This window comes from Rhea pennata, chromosome 1, assembly GCF_028389875.1.
Source record: "Rhea pennata isolate bPtePen1 chromosome 1, bPtePen1.pri, whole genome shotgun sequence".
NCBI classification, from domain to species: domain Eukaryota; kingdom Metazoa; phylum Chordata; class Aves; order Rheiformes; family Rheidae; genus Rhea; species Rhea pennata.
In genome coordinates, this window is record NC_084663.1 from 120,166,652 (window position 1) to 120,172,651 (window position 6,000).

Consider the following 6,000-nt stretch of genomic DNA (forward strand, 5'->3'; position numbering starts at 1 on the left):
ATTCCTGCCTTTACAAGATAGGTTAAAACAATAGTCCTTCATCTTGTAAAAATTATATATGATCGTTACATCATGGGTACTAGCATACTGGAGCTATCTATAGATGAAAGATACAAAGCTTAAAAGTACGAGGCAGAGTTCATTATGGCACTGAGTAGTCACAACAGCAAATTCTTAGTGTTTTGGTGAAGATAATACAAAAAAATCATCCTATGAGTGTAAGGTACTGAAAATGTCAGTAATCTGAGCATCTTACTGATTACATTTCTCCTTAAGATCCTGAAAAGAATTGTAATGTTCTATATTGTATTGTGCAACCAAATCTGAGGAAATTTTATAACTTCATATTACATCAGAAATCAAGGTTCTGTTCCATTTTATTACGCAAAATCATTGCTGATTTCAGTGGGGTAACTATTTTAAAAATAGTTTTTAAAAATATTCTACTTTCTTATGGGGTAGAATTGTTCAGTGTTAGAAACAAACATATTCCTTCCAAGGTTTCCCTTTGTTATAATTTTTTTCTAACATATAAAGACTAATTAGGTGTATTAAACATGTTTACAACATACATGTAGTAAGGATGAGAGACTATTGGGAGTACAAGGTGGAGCAGGAGGATATGGTATGGTATATGTGGTAGCCCATATATATTTTCACTATTTAATGCCCGAGGTCTTGGAAGATCTAATGAAATGACTTAAATTTCATATGCAATTTTGACAGCATTCATAAGGAACATTTCATGGCTCTGAGCATATAAACAGGCTCTAGCTGCCCTGACATATCTAGCTCTGATATGGTGAAGCTGTGTAATCTGACATCAGACTTCTATGGAAAAAGCTAAGCTGTGAGGAAGAGCATTGAGAAGCTTCATCTGAGGCTTCCACTCATGCACCCGTGCGCAAGGGCTCAGAAGCTGCAGCTATGTATGCTGTAAGCCTGCTGCGCTAGGCCTTGCACTCAGCTGACCTTGAACCTGACTTGACTTTTTGGCTTGACCTTGAACCTGCCTTGTCACCGTGGACCTGTCCAACCACCTGGACTTTTGGCTGACCTTAGTCATCATCACTGCAGCTGCTCTGCTCTTATTTTCTCAGTCCCATGGGACCCCTTGCTAGCAAGAAGCCTGCCCCTGCCTGCCCTGCTGGCACTGGCTGTTACAGCACACCTGCCCTGTGGAGTAACCCCACTCTTGCTGTATGGTGTGCTGCAGTCGAGCCCTTTCTCAGTAGTTACTCCGGCTGCACAGAAGTCTCTGCTTTCCTATTAGTTGCGTTAGTTGTATGGATTCTTCAGGTTGCAAGAAAGGCTATTTTGAAGACAGATTTAAAACTTGTTTTACAGAAGCTAGCTACTAAGCAGCAAGTACATCTGTAGTTTCCTACTGGCTGCACATTACCACAGAGAACCCTCTTCCACCCATTCAGGAACATAAATCCTTGAAGATTTCAGTACAATCTCACACTGAGACACAAAACACCGCATCACCCTCGAGTGGTCCTGCCATGAGGGCTCTTTGTGAAATAATCAGCACACTGCCACTTCCCTAAATCACTTTCAGGATGCAGGTGAAAGTGTCCTTATCCACATGGGGAAGCAGGGCAGCTGCTCACTTTGTCACTTAATGTGGGAGCACCAATGGAGGAATACAAGGAAGAATGCAACAAGCTATTTATCTTTCTTAATCTGTGCTTACTGAACAAGCAGTTTGTATCAATTCAGAAAGGCCAGAGCCACTAAGTCCCATCTCACTGTGGTACAGCTCCCAAGCAGATGCCTAAAAATCCTTGCTCCTGTGTCTGGAAACTTCTACAGTTCAACAGCTCTGCTGCTGAGTAGCTGCTGCAACCTCACCTCTGAACTATGCATACCTAGCCACGCTACTGCAAATGACGTTTTACTTCTCTCCCCAAAAAGAGAAATTTTCCCTTATTTGCAGATGTTTTTCTCCCCCACTGCCCTCAGTTTGTTGTCACATCTCACAGCTTTACTTGTTTAATGAGGAACCCAAATGCCCCAGAGCAGGTACTTTGTCTCCTCACTTGGCTGTGAGCAGCCACAATGCCACTGCACATATAATAAGTAAGTCTATATCCCTCTACCCTCAATAGCCAGACTGCTGACAAATTTTGCCTGGCATTGCAGATGCTATTTAATTATTGCAATGAACCCCATCAGAAATAATTAATGAAGACTTTCTAATGGGTATTGGGAAGGTCATCCACGAAACTCAGGGAGGTTTTCTTTCTTCTCCTGCTGTATTGCTGCACTCAGCAGCTTCATAGCTAATACGTTACAAAGCCCTACATTCCTTAATTTCAACTGCTAATACCTTTTGACAGGGTAGAGGTAGGTACAGTTAATGTTAGATGATTATGAAGTCATTGATGGTGCTCCGAAATGGAAACTGTAAGAAGAGCCATGAGCTATGGTTACCCATGTTACATTACTTAAGCCACTCATTCACTTGTATTAGTTAATTTTGCATCTCGATAAGAATTTCTTAGCAGACACCAGACATCCCTTGCGCACCCTTTAACTGCTTAATGATAGAAGTTCTAAGTGAGCAACCAGTACATGCCATATTCCATTTTCTGTGTGTTTCTCTTCCAGGGAAGTGCTGCCATCTGACACACTAGTGGGTCATTGGCCAGGTTAATTCAAAGCATCAACTAAATTGCCTGTAATTGCAACTATTTATATGTAAGTGATAGACTGTAACTATACTATTTTTCCTACTGTAAGTGCAGAGAGCAAAGTATTCAGCTCACTCTTTCTGAGTTGATACTATTCTGCAAACCTCATAGGTGAGAGTTCATTGAACTCACTTTGCTTCTTTTGCTGTTTTCTGCTCTGCAAACACAGTTGTCAAAGGAATATATCTGCCTGCTTAGGGTTGTGATTTTTTTCCTGTCAAGGAGCAAGAGGCCTTTATGAAGGTTTAAAGATCCAACTGAAAGGTCCATTGGCATAATCAACACTTTAAGTAATAAATCTATTATCATATTTTTAATTTCATTACCTCAATCAATGATTCCTTTGCCTGGGTTAGAATTGGCAATTCAGTGCAGTGAGTGCAGTGATTCTCAACAGTCAGGTATCTTTGGATGAACTTTAAGGCCTGGGTAATTTATAATACAAAAACTCTAAAGGACATAACAGTTACTTTGTTTTCTAGGCATCAGTCATGTACTTGGTTAAATTAGAAATGTGTATAATGGAGCCAAGGGAATAAAAATCTAATAGTGAAATGGGCTAGACCAGGGATATTTATGCACTAGCACATCTTTTGCATGACACCAGCTGAAACTAGCAAGAAATATACTTTGGCAAAGCTTTTGGTAGCAATTCAAAATAGTTCCACCTCTTTTGTGGCAGTGAGGGAGAGAGGAACATTTCAGAAAATAATATAACAGCAGCATTAGAAGGAAGCTCTCATGTTTTTTTTCTGCTGTTGTAAATCAAACCTCACTCATTTGAAACCATTTTGTTTAAATACACTACTCTGAATATCCTCTGGAGTGCCTGAGATAAGATTCTGGCCTATTCTCCCAAGAGTTAAATCATGTATTACTTGTTTTTAGCTTTATAGTAATCATAATTGCCTTTTCCCATTGAACACCATATGCCACTGATACATGGTACATAGATCAGTGATTCTATCGTCATTGTTTTGTTTCATATTGAATTTAAACATGGTCTAAGTGGATGAGAGACAAACTGTTTACAGATGAAGAACTCAAAGTGCAGTTAAATATCCTGCTTAATGAGGTATTGGTAGGTATCACCCAAGAGCTTGAGGATATGTATAAAATATGATTTCACCTACTTCTCAGGCCTTTTCCTGATAACTGTCTCACGAAATTGAGTTCTCAAGAACACACTACAGCAACAGAAAATCCCCTTAGGAAGTAAAACTTAATAATTCATTAAAGATACTGAGTCACCCTTATTGGCTAGTGCAGGACTGAAAGGATTTTCCTATTGCGCTAGGGTAAGAGAAGTCCAACGTTATGCAGTCCTTGCCTCCAGGCCCCAGATTCAAAGGTTTTCTGCCTCCAAGATCCCCTAGAAATGGAGCCATATGTGGTCAGCTGTCAGCTACAGCACAGGGGCTAGTAAGAGACAGCAGTATAATTCTTTAAAAATTGAACCAGTAAGGAGAGAAATGAAACAATCTGCTCACAGACTGCAGATGTCCTCTAGTGCATAATATTTCCAGTTACCAGATTAAAAAAAAAAAAAAAAAAAAAAGTCAGAAAACTCTTAAAGTCAGGTTAAGCTTGGGTTAATTTAAATTTTTCTGAGAGTCTTATGAGTGTTTCCACACAACAGCCCTCAGGCAGTCAATACTGTCCTTCAACCTAAATGGGCAGGGAGTACAGCACACCACAGAAAGACTCGTGCCCTTATCCATGGTACTCTCCTGATACCCCTTGATCCAGAGCTTGCCAGATGCAGAGAGCACAGTAGACGTGCTTTAGCAGTAGAGGAAGAGCAGTTGTTTTTATCTGGCATACCTCAACGCCTGAGAAGGGCTATGGCTTCTGGAGACACAGCACTAAGAGGCATTTCCAGTGCAAGTTCCAGTGGATGTTCATCAGACAACAGCTCCACAACTGAGTAACTACACATGCCAATTCTTCACTTGAGGAAGAATTTGTGACCAGATGACAGCAGATGACATTGTAATGTGTTTTAGGACCACAGAGACATTCTTGCAAAGACAGACAAACTGCTGGAGCTAGGAACTCTACAGGGTTTATTGAACACATGCAAGCTCTCTTCACTTACCTAAAATCTGTGCAAAAGTATTTTTTATATACCTCATTTCACACCACTTGACAACAAGATAATGCATTATTGATTAAGCTAATGTTTTAAAAACAGTCTCCAGGCTCTAGGACAGAATCTCTTGCATATGGTGTTCAGAAATCTAAATCAAACAGTTGCACTAAATTTCCTTTTGTGGGATTGCCAATGCCCAATGCTCTATTTCAGAGTCGTTCATGGTGCAGCATAAGGATGTGGCTCTGCTCTGAGCTGGGGAACCTGATGACCCCCAAAGGTCCCTTTTGGTGTAAACTATTCTTTGATCCTATGAATCTGTTTGAAACACCCAACAAGGTAGATTAATGCTCACCAAAATGGCAATGATGTCCTCTGTTAGAGCAGCTAGAAGTTAAGAGGTATGTTATTTAATACCCTTCCTCAGTATCAGGTGAAGTCATCTGTTTACAGTTGTATAACATCATTAAAGTTTTAGCTTCTGAAACTTTAAATACAAAGAGACGATAAACTAAATATTTAAGAGAACCTAGGATTAAATTCCACTGACCTTCACAAACTCCTTCTAGTAATTTATATAAATTAATCTACTTCTTATTCAGAAGAAAATCCCTGAAAAAATACAAATACAGGACAATTACTAAATTTTACAGCTGAGATCAGAGTTAGCCCTCATGGCTACAGTCCATACTCTTATCATTCTTCCAGGTCGTCTGTGGGGGAAAAACTACCCTTAATTGTCTCTAAATGATTTTTTGTTATTATTTTGGGGGATACTGGACTTTTGATTTAGTCAAATCATAGTGTACTTGGGTAAATGCTAAACCCCTCTATGCTTCACCCCACTGGAACTGCACGAGGACAAACTATCTAACTATACAAGAATGCATTAAAATTTAACTGTGCTTTTTTTTCTAGTGCTAAGTAACAAGATGCAGCTATTTTTAATATCTGTGCAGCAGCAAGTGGTAAACAAGCTATGCATGATCTAGTTTGCATTTCAGAGAAAGAAAATACAAGGAAAAGTTTGTAACAGTTGTACCATACCAATCACAGCCTGTGACTTTGGAACTGGGAGATCTCATGACTTGGCCATTGTGCTCATCCTCTCCTTTTGCCATCTGGAGAAGATCATCTTCTCTTAGGGAAGGGTTTCTGGACCAGTCCTTAGGGGAATATCCACACAGGTTAACAAGAGTTTAGGATGGC